At 36.4% G+C, this 15,040-nt stretch overlaps 1 long non-coding RNA gene across 2 annotated transcripts; it reads right to left on the reverse strand.

Moving 5' to 3' along the window:
* Positions 1-7,699: 7,699 nt before the first annotated feature.
* On the reverse strand, positions 7,700-12,610 carry LOC134309266 (uncharacterized). Of its 2 annotated transcripts, XR_010011023.1 has the most exons (5): positions 12,515-12,610; positions 12,037-12,419; positions 10,812-10,949; positions 10,450-10,676; positions 7,700-8,247 (listed from the first exon to the last, which is right to left on the reverse strand). It is a non-coding gene; the product is annotated as an uncharacterized LOC134309266 (long non-coding RNA). The 2 variants fall into 2 exon arrangements; XR_010011022.1 differs by lacking the exon at positions 7,700-8,247 and having other exon boundaries at positions 9,375-10,676.
* Positions 12,611-15,040: the final 2,430 nt, after the last annotated feature.

A 15,040-nucleotide genomic window follows, 5' to 3' on the forward strand; every position in this document is an offset into this window, starting at 1 on the left:
ATTATTCTAAATTCCTAAGGTAAAATACTCTCAAATCACAAGATGAGTACTCGTGTTATTTATGATTGTGGGGTGGCATTTGATAAGATTTTGATTTGACTTTTTAATAAGTTTGCTATCCCATCACCCCAGCTGTAAAAAGATGCTTTATTCTCTTCAATGCTTCGCAACTGTATTACCGTAAAACGGGGTGTGGGCGCACAGTAAAACTTGTAGCGCAGACAATCCGTGCGTACGGTTTACTAAACCGAGGGTACGGTTTACTAAACCGAGGGTACGGATTACACTCTTCACATATTTTTTTTCCTTAGTGACCCCTAAGGGGCTCCGTACTTGAAAGTTTGTGAACCCTTTAGAATTTTCTATATTTCTGCATAAATATGACCTAAAACATCAGATTTTCACACAAGTCCTAAAAGTAGATAAAGAGAACCCAGTTAAACAAATGAGACAAAAATATTGTACTTGGTCATTTATTTATTGAGGAAAATGATCCAATATTACATATTTGAGTGGCAAAAGTATGTGAACCTCTAGGATTCACCGTTAATTTGAAGGTAAAATTAGAGTCAGGTGTTTTCAATCAATGGGATGACAATCAGGTGTGAGTGGGCACCCTGTTTTATTTAAAGAACAGGGATCTAGCAAAGTCTGCTCTTCACAACACATGTTTGTGGTAGTGTATCATGGCACGAACAAAGGAGATTTCTGAGGACCTCAGAAAAAGAGTTGTTGATGCTCATCAGGCTGGAAAAGGTTACAAAACATCTCTAAAGAGTTTGGACTCCACCAATCCACAGTCAGACAGATTGAGTACAAATGGAGGAAATTCAAGACCATTGTTACCCTCCCCAGGAGTGGTCGACCAACAAAGATCACTCCAAGAGCAAGGCGTGTAATAGTCGGCGAGGTCACATAGGACCCCAGGGTAACTTCTAAGCAACTGAAGGCCTCTCTCACATTGGCTAATGTTAATGTTCATGAGTCCACCATCAGGAGAACACTGAACAACAATGGTGTACATGGCAGGGTTGCAAGGAGAAAGCCACTGCTCTCCAAAAAGAACATTGCTGCTCGTCTGCAGTTTGCTACAGATCACGTGGACGAGCCAGAAGGCTATTGGAAGAATGTTTTGTGGACGGATGAGACCAAAATAGAACTTTTTGGTTTAAATGAAAAGCGTTATGTTTGGAGAAAGGAAAACACTGCATTCCAGCATAAGAACCTTATCCCATCTGTGAAACATGGTGGTGGTAGTATCATGGTTTGGGCCTGTTTTGCTGCATCTGGGCCAGGACGGCTTGCCATCATTGATGGAACAATGAATTCTGAATTATATCAAAGAATTCTTAAGGAAAATGTCAGGACATCTGTCCATGAACTGAATCTCAAGAGAAGGTAGGTCATGCAGCAAGACAACGACCCTAAGCACACAAGTCGTTCTACAAAGAATGGTTAAAGAAGAATAAAGTTAATGTTTTGAAATGGCCAAGTCAAAGTCCTGACCTTAATCCAATCGAAATGTTGTGGAAGGACCTGAAGTGAGCAGTTAATGTGAGGAAACCCACCAACATCCCAGAGTTGAAGCTGTTCTGTACAGAGGAATGGGCTAAAATTCCTCCAAGCCGGTGTGCAGGACTGATCAACAGTTACCGGAAATGTTTAGTTGCAGTTATTGCTGCAAAGGGGGGTCACACCAGATACTGAAAGCAAAGGTTCACATACTTTTGCCACTCACAAATATGTAATATTGGATCATTTTTCTCAATAAATAAATGACCAAGTGCAATATTTTTGTCTCATTTATTTAACTGGGTTTTCTTTATCTACTTTTAGGACTTTTAGAAAACCTGATGATGTTTTAGGTCATATTTATGAAGAAATATAGAAAATTCTAAAGGGTTCACAAACTTTCATGCACCACTGTATGTATATATATATATATATATATATATATATATATATATATATATATATATATATATATATATATACTAGTAACTAATATCATTTTATTATCGATTTGAACTCCTTCAATTACTGTAATCTGTAATCTATAATCTATAATCTGCACTTACATTGTGTCTCACATAATTCACTACTATAGCATCATGCAAGATGCACATATACCACAATTAATCTCTGCTAGAGTAGGTAAGCTGCTGTAAAACAGGTCACCAGAGAGATGGAAAATCTTCTGGACTTCAGAAACTAAGAAATAAATTAATGAATATTTAAATAATTAACATTCTACATAATCAGAATCAACAACATTTTAACATCTGTTGTTTAGATTACACCCACCTTCTCCAGTATCTTTCTCAAAAGTATTAGGTCATCTTTTCCAGGTTTTGTTTTTTTAATTAAAATTGTAGCTCTCATCATCAGAAACCTTGCATTTTTCAAAAAATTATCCTCCTTTTTAGATGCTATTTTACTTTTAAAAGATAAAAGAAAAGAACAGATAAGTATGCAACATGACATCAGCTTAACATTCTGACTGTATTTGGCTATTAAATGTAGGACAGCTTCATGGTCTTTAGTCTAGGTCTCTACAAATGGTTTAAATGATAAGTGAAATACATGTAGCTTACCTTTGTTGTTTAGTTTTTTTTCCTTCTTTTATCTGTGTGAGAAATTACAATGAAGCACGTTACTGATGTGCATTATAAAAATCAATCTAAAAAGAAAAGTTAGAGCATTGTTACCTCCTCCATGTTGAAAGTAATTGTGACAGCTTAGCAATGCTTATAGTTTTGTTTTACATCAGAGCGTAAAAAGGAGTGCCCTGTTGTGTTAAATCTGCCAGGATAGACCAGTACACTCAACTAGATTCATACTGCATGTGAAATTAAACTTTTAAATTTGGATTTAAACATTTTTAAATCTGATCTGGCCACTTGCAGCCATATTACACCAGCCTAACTAGCATTATGTTAAAGTTTACAGTTTAGTTTTTAAAAGCATTACAATATTAAATGTTTGTAATTCTACTAATTATGTGTGTTATGTGTACTAAACTGTACTAAATTGAGACTATTATAAGTACATTTAATTTAACTTAAGTATGCTACTGCATGTGAATTCAACTCCATGTTTCATATTCACTTAAAGTGAAATGAAAGCACATTTAAGAGTACATTAGAGATGTTTTAAAAATAGACATCAAATATATTTTAGACTTGAGAGTAAACACATATTGTTAGTTGTGATTCTTTGTCGTCCATAGCGATATACAGTATTTACCATTTACTCACTGATCTCCAATTCTTGTCTGTGTGCAGGTGCCATCAATCAGCCAGCAGAGGTTGAATTCTCTTGTCTGCCGTTAGCTGAGCTGAGATTCGAACTCACAAGTTTGAGATGTCAGCTGTGGTATAAAATTGTGTTTCACAGCTGCACCACCTGAGTGCTGCCATCATGTTTAAATTAATTCCTACTTTTACAGGTTAAGATTTCTTTTCAGATGGAAAGGGAAGGCCGAAAGATTTATACCAGCTTGTTGTTGAAGTGAATGTTTTACATGTTATTAAAAATACATAAGATGTTATTAAAAAGTACCTGAATGTGTTCTTTAATATGATTATTTATTTGTGTTACATTAGAATTAAAGCACATTGAAATATATTTAAAATGATAATAGTTTAATGTAACAAAAGTTGTAAAAAGTTTTACTACTGTACCAATGAAAGACGTTCTGATACACTCAAGTAAACCTTTGTATAATGTGCTAAAAGTGTTCTTTAAGTGAATTACTATAGCAGTTGTTAAAACATACTTAGCAAAAATCTATTTGAAAACAAGTTTTTGAGAAGTATATTAAATTAAATGAAACTTAATTCTAACTAAAGGTATCATTCATGGTAATGCATTTATTGAATGTTTACTAATATATTTGTAACATGTTTGAAATATGTACATACATATGCATTTTTGCACTAGGCACTAGGGATTTTTTTTACATTTACTTAGATTTTGTGTAATTGCAGACAGGATGAACCTGAGATATTTCATATGTTTTGTCTGGTCAACTTTATTTCATTTATTAATAAACATCCATTCCTGCATTTCAGGCCTGCAACACATTCCAAAAAAAGTAGAACTTTATGCGGCTTCTGGACATGGTTGACAAAAGGCTTCTTTTTTACACAGTACAGTTTTTAGTATCATTTGTGCAGTAACTCTGGATTGTAGAGCTTGATAAAGGTTTGATAAACTAATCCCTCACCTATGTGGTTATATCAGCTATTGTTGAGTGGAGGTTCTTGATGTCGTCTGAGGGATGGAAGATCACGAGAGTTCAGCTTAAGCCTGCACCCTTGTCCTTTACACACTGAAATTCATCTTGATTCCTTGAATGGTTTAATGATATTCTGCACTGTAGAGGGAGAAATATGCAAATCCCTTCCAATCTTTCTTTGAGGTTCATTGTTTTTAAAGATTTCAATCATTTTCTCACACATTTGTTGATAAACTGGATCCTCTGATCATCTATACTCATCAGAGACTCAGCCTTTAAGGGATACTGTTTTTGTTCTAGATGACATCACCTGTTTGAAATAATCCTTATTCATACCTTATTTATATTTTTACCTTTCCACTGTCCAACTTTTTCTGGAATGTGTTACAGGCCTGAAATGCAGGAATTAATGTGTATTAACAAATAAAATAAAATTACCCAGACAAAACATGAAAAAAATATATTGGGTTCAAACTGTCTGCAATCAAATAAAAGTCAATAATCTGCATTTTCCATACTGTAACAACTTTTTTCTTGGTAATTTAAAGCAAACTAGAAAAGAAAGGAATAAATGCTTTATTTTGTATGTCTACTATACATAACAGAGTTATATACAGTGTATCACAAAAGTGAGTACACCTCTCACATTTCTGCAAATATTTTATTATATCTTTTCATGGGACGACACTGTAGACATGAAACTTGGATATAACTTAGAGTAGTCAGTGTACAACTTGTATAGCAGTGTAGATTTACTGTCTTCTGAAAATAACTCAACACACAGCCATTAATGTCTAAATGGCTGGCAACATAAGTGAGTACACCCCACAGTGAACATGTCCAAATTGTGCCCAAAGTGTCAATATTTTGTGTGACCACCATTATTATCAGTGCCTTAACCCTCCTGGGCATGGAATTCACCAGAGCTGCACAGTTTGCTACTGGAATCCTCTTCCACTCCTCCATGATGACATCACGGAGCTGGTGGATGTTAGACACCTTGAACTCCTCCACCTTCCACTTGAGGATGCGCCACAGGTGCTCAATTGGGTTTAGTCCATCACCTTTACCTTCAGCTTCCTCAGCAAGGCAGTTGTCATCTTGGAGGTTGTGTTTGGGGTCGTTATCCTGTTGGAAAACTGCCATGAGGCCCAGTTTTCGAAGGGAGGGGATCATGCTCTGTTTCAGAATGTCACAGTACATGTTGGAATTCATGTTTCCCTCAATGAACTGCAGTTCCCCAGTGCCAGCAACACTCATGCAGCCCAAGACCATGATGCTACCACCACCATGCTTGACTGTAGGCAAGATACAGTTGTCTTGGTACTTCTCACCAGGGCGCCACCACACATGCTGGACACCATCTGAGCCAAACAAGTTTATCTTGGTCTCGTCAGACCACAGGGCATTCCAGTAATCCATGTTCTTGGACTGCTTGTCTTCAGCAAACTGTTTGCTGGCTTTCTTGTGCGTCAGCTTCCTTCTGGGATGACGACCATGCAGACCGAGTTGATGCAGTGTGCGGCGTATGGTCTGAGCACTGACAGGCTGACCTCCCACGTCTTCAACCTCTGCAGCAATGCTGGCAGCACTCATGTGTCTATTTTTTAAAGCCAACCTCTGGATATGACGCCGAACACGTGGACTCAACTTCTTTGGTCGACCCTGGCGAAGCCTGTTCCGAGTGGAACCTGTCCTGGATAACCGCTGTATGACCTTGGCCACCATGCTGTAGCTCAGTTTCAGGGTGTTAGCAATCTTCTTATAGCCCAGGCCATCTTTGTGGAGAGCAACAATTCTATTTCTCACATCCTCAGAGAGTTCTTTGCCATGAGGTGCCATGTTGAATATCCAGTGGCCAGTATGAGAGAATTGTACCCCAAACACCAAATTTAACAGCCCTGCTCCCCATTTACACCTGGGACCTTGACACATGACACCAGGGAGGGACAACGACACATTTGGGCACAATTTGGACATGTTCACTGTGGGGTGTACTCACTTATGTTGCCAGCTATTTAGACATTAATGGCTGTGTGTTAAGTTATTTTCAGAAGACAGTAAATCTACACTGCTATACAAGCTGTACACTGACTACTCTAAGTTATATCCAAGTTTCATGTCTATAGTGTTGTCCCATGAAAAGATATAATGAAATATTTGCAGAAATGTGAGAGGTGTACTCACTTTTGTGATACACTGTATGTTTTACTGTTATAATTACACAAAATTCTTCTCTTTAATATAGCCTGTATTGGTGCTGGGCATGTTCCTGGGTTCATTATCAGCAATTGTGCTGTATTATATTTGCTGATGGTCAGTTTTAGAGTGAATTATACTTCTGCACATGTTTCTAGCATTACACAGCATGGTCCATGCAGTATACCAGTTAGCTAAGTTTATTCTTTTATATTGTTTGTATATGAGGAGGTGAGGAGAGCAGAGAGAAAGCAGGGGTTCGCTAACCAATACTAAAAGTTATTTCTGTTATCAGGTATGCATACGTTTCTGTATAAAGTTGTTAAAACATGAGATATTCTCTTAAGCACTTATGTGTTAATGTTATGTTAATGTAGCATTGCACAGTAGTGACGTCATCACTGTATGCACCCGTCTAGTCTGTCAATGAATCCAAGTTACTATTGTTAATAAGCTGTTGTTATTTTTTATAATTTTAATACATTATATTGTTATCTATACTATAAGCCCTGCTTTCGTGGCCTTTGATTTTTATCATGTATGAGCAGCTGAGGAGAGTAGAGAGAAAGCAGGGGCTTGCTAATCAATACTAAAGGCTGTATTATTTCTGTTATCAGAATAAAACCAATGAAAACACAAGAGTTCATTTGTTTATTGGTGGTCACAGTATCTACACTGTAAAAAAATATTACCCTATATCTACTCAAAATTGAGGCAACAGATTACACGCAATACTATTAAGTAAATACTACTAGGCTTCATCTTCATTTTGATTCAAAAGTAATCAATTATAACACTTTAAAAAATGCATTTAATTTGAGTAGAGTTAATACAATATATTAAATATTTAATTTTAATCTATACAAAAGTATTAAGTAGATTCAAAGTTCAAACTTGAATTAGTACTAATAAAATTGAGTTGACTATAGAGGACTCAATTAGCCATATTTACTCAGTAAAATTAAGCCAACAGAACAATAATATTAATGACATGAATAACTGTAAATGGAAAACATGAAAAAGAACCAATTCAGAGGTTAATACTCGATTTGAATACTTAAAAATAAAGTTATCCCAGCTGAAATTTTAATTCTTTAACTGCTTAAACAAAAATGTCCTTTAATTTTTAAACAGAAAAGAGTAAAGCAGTTTTGATCATTTAACATACAACAATTGGGACAGTACGAAAAATACGAAATGCAGAGTTTCTTACATTTCCTTTGACTTTTATTGAATTGCAGACAGAATAATCCCAAGATATTTCAGTTTTTGCCTGGTCAGCTTTATTTCATGTGTTAGTAAACATCCATTCTTGCATTTCAGGGCTGCAGCACCTTCCAAAAAAGCTGGGATGGTAAAGCATTTACCACTTTGTAATGTTGCCATTCCGTCTCAACACAAAGATGTTTTGGCACCTTGAATACCTAGCAATGAAGTGTTCTGGTGTATTTTGTGCCATTGTTCCTGAAAACATGTCTTAAGGTGTGCAACAGTACACGGTTGTTGTCATAGTCACTTCTTACAAAATTCTCCACACATTCTCTCTAGTAGGCCAGTCCAATACTTGGCCCTCTTCTTCCACAGCCATGCCTTTGTAATGTCTGCCGGCTGGGATAACTGAGGTTTAGCACATAGGTCAAGCCAAGGAAGTCAGCACAAGCCATAGCATTATCTTTTAGTCCTGTGATGACATGCGCTCCCTTAATAATAATCATGATGTCCTTTAATGTGTCACCTGCAGAAGCTCTCACGTTCATCATCACAACTACTGCCAATGAGGGCTGGTCCACTTCTAAACCTTCCGGGTCCTGCAACATCAATTATTATAGTATGAAAAGTGTCAAAAGTAATTTGTTAATACTTTAATTTGTCTTGTCAAAACATGCAGTTAATAAACATTAAATTTTTGGACTAATTGTCACATTAACAAGTTTCATTTTAATTACATTTTTATAGTTTTATCTTTATTAGAATGAAATGTACCAAATTGGAATAATTAAAATATGTCTCACAAATGACTGAATATTAAGATAATTGAGGTTTGCACAAAAAAAAAAGACTCGTTATGTTGTGGTTAACCAAGTTAACTAACCTGACATGAGGTTTAAATTAAGTTAACTATGTTTTCTCTAACAAGCTTAGCATGTTTACAAATGAATGCAAAACTTTACCAGCCTCAGATAAAACTTCATTCAGCTAGCCATCTGTGTGTTATCGAGTTTTAACTTTGCTCTCGACACTGGGTTAAAGTTGTTTCCTCAATGCATTAAAATGAGAAAAGTTTTTATTAGCTAGGTTACTTACCTCAGCCAACAGAGATATTTGCCAAGTTACAAAAAAAAGCTGAAAAATGAACCACCTAACTACCTCAGTTAACAAAATGGCAAGCCTGAAGAACAGGTCCAACAGACCCGGAAGTGCTTGTAAATTGAAAGCAACTTATTTATATAACTTATTATTTTTATATTCACACAAATAAAATAAGTAGATTATTGTATTTTGCTTCTGAAATAGTTCCATTCCAGTCAGGTTTTCCCAAGAAAGGAAGTCAAGGAATATCTCGATATTTTTTTCTGAATGGCGATATACGATATATATCTCGATATTTTTTTATTCCATAAGGTAATAACAAAAAGACACTTCTGAGACAAAGCTACATGTTCCAATTTTTTTACAGGCACTTTTATTAATATTAAAAAGAGCTATTCTAAGAAAAAAAAAAGTTGTTTTCTAAGGCATCTCCTGTTGTCTAACGTGAATTACAAATATATTGTCTGGCCCTTTAAGAATGTTAAGTGTACTATAGGGCGCAGGGAGCGAGTGTGTAGGGAAGATGTTGGAATGACACGGTTTCCGGCTGAGCTTGTGTGACATTAAAAGTAAAACCCCGTTAAAGTAAACCCCTCGTTAACCCCCCACCCCCCCATGTTTGGACCTTATACATTATTTTATGTATATGTCGCCACAACATAAACATTTACATTAATATTTTCTTTTACTGTATAGAACTCAGTTCTGTAATACAGGCAGAACTAATCGTTCATGTTACTGTGTAACTATTACAACATTTAATGCATTTTAATCAGCGTTCTGCTTCATGCACTGTATTATTATTTAACAGCTTTATTTGTTGTTTAATTGCTGTTTGCTCCTTGTTTACTGCAGAGTTAGTTCATGCAATTTAATAATGTTTGGTTGTTTATTGGCCGACAACAAGAAATACTATAATAGAAGATAAATAAATAAATGACGTGTCGGACGTCGGGCGATCGTCCAGTATAAACTAACACGACCACGTACAACATCCAGTACAGAAATCCCCATAATGTTTGATTTTTACAGATAGAGAAAATATATGCACATCACATATACAAACACAAGAGTCAGAACAACAGGAGACGCACCGTTACGTTATTATTACTTTCTCAACACTTAATGTGAAGTAAATACGTGCATGTCAGCGCGTGCATGCGCTTGTGTTGGTTTTTGAAACGAATAACGACTCGTTTTCTTGTTTTTTAACTTTGGGATTTGAAGTGAAAAACGAATGAAGGTACACAGAGCTGGAACCTTTTATCTGGACTTGTTTTCGGCATTCTCTACAGAATACATTATTCTGCTGCTCATCTGACACTTTGAATTCGAACCATCTCCAAAAAATTACAAAATTAGTCATTATTTTTATTTTTAGTAAGCAGCTCCTCTTCCATAGCTTCTGTCACGTCTTTATCCGTCTCCATGCTATCGCTGCCTGCAGGACTTACTGGTGAAGCGGTGGGGAGGGGCGAGTTGTGTTCAGTGAGGGAGAGGGGCGGGGCAGTGAGGGAGAGGGGCGGGGCAGGTGAACATGTGCAGAGACAAACTGGGAGAAGAGAAAGACGAACTGTCGGATCTAACTGGAACGCAACATTTATATCGATATACGCGATATTGTCTTATCTTATATCGCGTATGAAAATATATCGATATTTTTAAAATATTCATATATCGCCCAGCCCTAGAAGTCATACATGTCGGTTATTGTCAATGTTATCCAAGCACCCATCCTGCTGGTAGCAGAGCTGAGATTTAAACTTTTGAGTTCGAAAGGTCAGCTTGAGATGTCGAGGTGTGCTGGAGGGGGACATCTCTCACCGAGCCATCTCCTTCTATGAACTTCAACATAGCTGGACATTAATGATTTATGTGATGTCTCTATGGTGTCCTTTTTTATTGTTGAACAACAGATAGCTGGCTGCTGTATTTAAACAAAGTAAGAAAAAACAAAGAAAATATAATTAATTTACTACAATCTATTAGCTATTAGGAAGATGGTATGTTCATAACAGTTACATGTTATTTTATTACATAAGACAAAAAAAAAACCACTCACCTCATTTGACAGTATCTGATCAACATATTCCAAACTTTTTAAAAATTCTATCTTCATGTTCTCAAACATGTCCTGGTTTTTCTTGCTTGTCTCTGTAACTCTCTGTGATCTCTCCTTTTCATTACATTCATCATCTTCCTGACATTAAAATATTATATAATAATATATTTTTCATACAACACTTCTTACAACACTTTATATGGATGATGATCCTTTGCAGATGGTTAGTAGAGATTTATTTACTAGTGGATAATACTTTCACAATATCTCAACATAAGTATTTTCACTTAAAGCAGTTACTCTATCAATTCATTTTTTGCTGTCTGCTGTATTAAAAATATAAATACAGCAAATGTTTAACTTTTGTGCCATCTATCTATGTGGTGTGTTCCAATTCATTGTTGATTTTTATGATTAAGTAAAGCTGGTAACTTATCTGTGCCCATGTAAATAGGCATGGTTTGACGGCACTTTGACACAAACATTATGGTAGGACTTTACATTACAGTGGTGTTCTTTACAGTGGTGTTCAAAAAAATAGCAGTCCAACACCATTAACCTGATAAATCACTGTTTTTAGTAGAAGTGATATTTCTACATAGCAAAAAAAATACTTGAAAGTGTAGTAGAGTAATGAAAACAAAACAAACCCAACAATTAGGACATGCATGCCGTTCATTCTGAGTAATCAAAGCATTGATTGAAAGGGGCTTGTTCAAAATAATAGCAGTGAGGAGTTCAATTGGTGAAGTTCTGTAAAGGATTAACACAAACTGGCTAAATGATGTTAATGTTTTGATTTAGAATTGAAAGTGTAGTATTTTCAGTGCATTTGCATTTATGGAAATGAAAGTTATTATAATGATTTTGTGCTTTATTCACTTTTTTAAAATCACTATTTTTTTATCACTACTGTAAGTGGGCAATGAAATGGAAGTTGGAATATCATTTACGATAAAAAAACAATTTTTTGCCCCAACTGCAGAAAGCAATCATAGATTTTCAGTCTGGCATGTCATTTGGAGCTACTTCACAAAATTTCACAAACATCTACAAACAACAATTAAAGTACATGTAATCATGGTCTCCTAACCAAAGACAGGATGTATGATTTTAGTTTAACTAGTTGTTTGTCATATACTTATGTAGGACTTTTACACAAAAGCTTTATTTAACCATTAGTCTATTTAACTATTTTTTTTCTAATAAATTTGGATGTACATACCATGTCCTGAAATCTTTGGCCAGAGTAGTATTGTTTGATGCCCGGAAACTGGACCCCACACTCAAAAAGCTCTGTTAGGTTATTGGCAACTAGATGCAGGTGTTCATCTTCATAAGCATATACGTTTCCATCCTCACACACCATCAACACCAACTCATTACTGAGTTCATCATGATAGAAGTTTTCTAGTACTCCTATCACCTCCATAAACATGTGATCAGGTAGATAGAACTGCTCCCACTTTTTCAATAAGTCAGGTTCATCTTTAAACCATGTGTTTTTGAAAGACCCAACTCTGAAAGTGAATTTTTCAACTTTATTTAGTCTCAGCTTTTTCCCACGATGTTTTGACACAATCTGACTGATCTTTTGAAGATAATTTTCTGCAACATTCAAACAAGTCAAGTGATTATCAAGCCATGACAGATCCAGACTTTTTTATTTATATATGTTTTGTCTTTGTGCTTTAAAATCTTACCATTTTTACAGTCAGGAAGGAGGAAGTCCTTCTTGATTTTACCCTGTTTACTAAATAGTGAACAGCAAAAAAAGCAATAACATCAGAGTTATTTAATAGACCACTGACCTCTAATAAAACAACATAATTTGAGAACTTGAGAAAGAGAAATTATTGTGAACAAAATAAACGAATGATAATAAATAATTCTAGTTTGTAGATGTAGTTTAACAACGTATTATGGAGATCAGCAAAGATAAAACATCATAATTATGTAACAATTGATAAACATGTTATAACACTAACAGCTCCTGAAGATTTTCCAGAAATATTAAATGTAACTTACCTCATTGTACAAGAGTACTAGAAGTGCCGATAATTCAGTACAAGCACAATAAATCTGTGCTTATGTTCTGTGGGTGGTGACTATAAGGCAGGTCTATACAGGTGTGTTGTTTGGTTACACAGGATTTGTTTTCAGCTCTACTTTGTTGTAGTTCCAGGGGTGTTGTAGTGGGGTGAAAAGTGGGACTGAGTTACCAGGGCCCCAAGTCGGGGGAGGGCCCTTGAGGAGTCTAGAAGGAGTCTGGACTGGGGTGCCCATGGGCACTGCTTGTGCATAGGGCCCAGAATTTGGTGCTACGCCCCTGTGTAGTTCTATAGGATTTGGTTCAGGTGACAGACTTCTAGATGCCATTCTAAAGCCTCTTTAACTGACAAAAATTGTACCTTTATGTGTGAGCTTTGTGATTACAAAGACATTTGTAATGAAAAGCAATTTTTCAGCCACTTTTCAGCCAGTACATCTATGAATACATACAATTCAGTTAGCTGCTCTTGGCAAGAGTGAAGACGTAAAACTTTGAGTTTGACAAATTTCTTGAGCCTTAACTTAAGGACATTGCTGTTCTAGAGGAGGAGGGAGCATTTTTTGATCCACCAAATCGTCGAGTAAAAGGAACAATTTTCTGTGTTTGTGCAGACAACCTTGCAGCACACGCACTTACAGGAGAGTTTCTTGGTCAAACATTTTTGTAGGTTCTGTTTAGTTAGCCGAGAAACATTAGCAGATTCAGTGTACCCACATTTTCAGTTGAGATCTCCAGCTCAGCACAATGCAGTTTTAAATGAGCCCCAGTGATAAAGCCTCTGTTGATGGCATTAAGAGTGAGTGTGTGATCAGCAAGTACTTAATAGATTTCCACCCAGTCACCAGCTTTCCTCCAGATATTTTGCATGATCTCTTGGAGGGAATTGTCCCTACTGAATTAGCTTTATGTTTTTAAAAAAAACTGACAGTGAATGGTTTCTTTTCATTGGATGCTGTCCAAAACATCATTTTCTTATAAAGGCACAGATAAAATCAACAAACCTCACACAGTCCCCAAGTCTAGTTTTTTAAAAAGGAACAATTGGGGGCAATTGCCACGAAAATTAGACATTGTTAAGGTTGTTACCTCTTATGATCGGTGGCCTTGTGCCTGAAAATGAACCTGCTTGGGAGATCCTAATGGATCTTAAAGATATTACTGAGATTCTTGTTTCTTCGAAATTCTCAGATGAATCATTGAATTACTTGCAATGTAAAATATCTGACTTATTTCTTCAGACCTTTCCTGATGTGCATCTGTGTGGAAGCTACTTTTTGGAAGTTACTTTTATTGCACTGTTGCCTATTGTGTGAAGCACTTAGTTGTGTGGATCCAAGGCTAAATTTATTGCACTGATTAATTCCTGTTTAAATTTATTGCAGTGTTGCATTTATTGCACAGATACACTGATCAGGCATAACATTAAAACCACCTTCTTGTTTCTACACTCACTGTCCATTTTATCAGCTCCACTTACCATATAGAAGCATTTTGTAGTTCTACAATTACTGACTGTAGTCCATCTGTTTCTCTGCATGCTTTGTTACCCCCCTTTCATGCTGTTCTTCAATGGTCAGGACTCTCCTAGGACCACTACAGAGCAGGTATTATTTAGGTGGTGGATCATTCTCAGCACTGCAGTGACACTGACATGGTGGTGGTGTGTTAGTGTGTGTTGTGCTGGTATGAGTGGATTAGACACAGCAGTGCTGCTGGAGTTTTTAAATACCGTGTCTGCTCTATTACACACTCCTACCTAGTTGGTCCACCTTGTAGATGTAAAGTCAGAGACGATCACTCATCTATTGCTGCTGTTTGAGTTTGTCATCTTCTAGAACATGAGTGGTCACAGGTTGCTGCCCACAGGGCGCTGTTGGCTGGATATTTTGGTTGGTGGACTATTCTCAGTCCAGCAGTGACAGTGAGGTGTATAAAAACTCCAGCAGCGCTGCTGTGTCTGATCCACTCATACCAGCACAACACTAACACACTAACACACCACCACCATGTCAGTGTCACTGCAGTGCTGAGAATGATCCACCATCTAAATAATACCTGCTCTGTGGGGGTCCTGACCATTGAAGAACAGGGTGAAAGGGGGGTAACAAAGCATGTAGAGAAACAGATGGACTACAGTCAGTAATTGTAGAACTACAAAGTGCTTCTATATGGTAAG

This window comes from Trichomycterus rosablanca, chromosome 2, assembly GCF_030014385.1.
Source record: "Trichomycterus rosablanca isolate fTriRos1 chromosome 2, fTriRos1.hap1, whole genome shotgun sequence".
Classification (NCBI taxonomy): domain Eukaryota; kingdom Metazoa; phylum Chordata; class Actinopteri; order Siluriformes; family Trichomycteridae; genus Trichomycterus; species Trichomycterus rosablanca.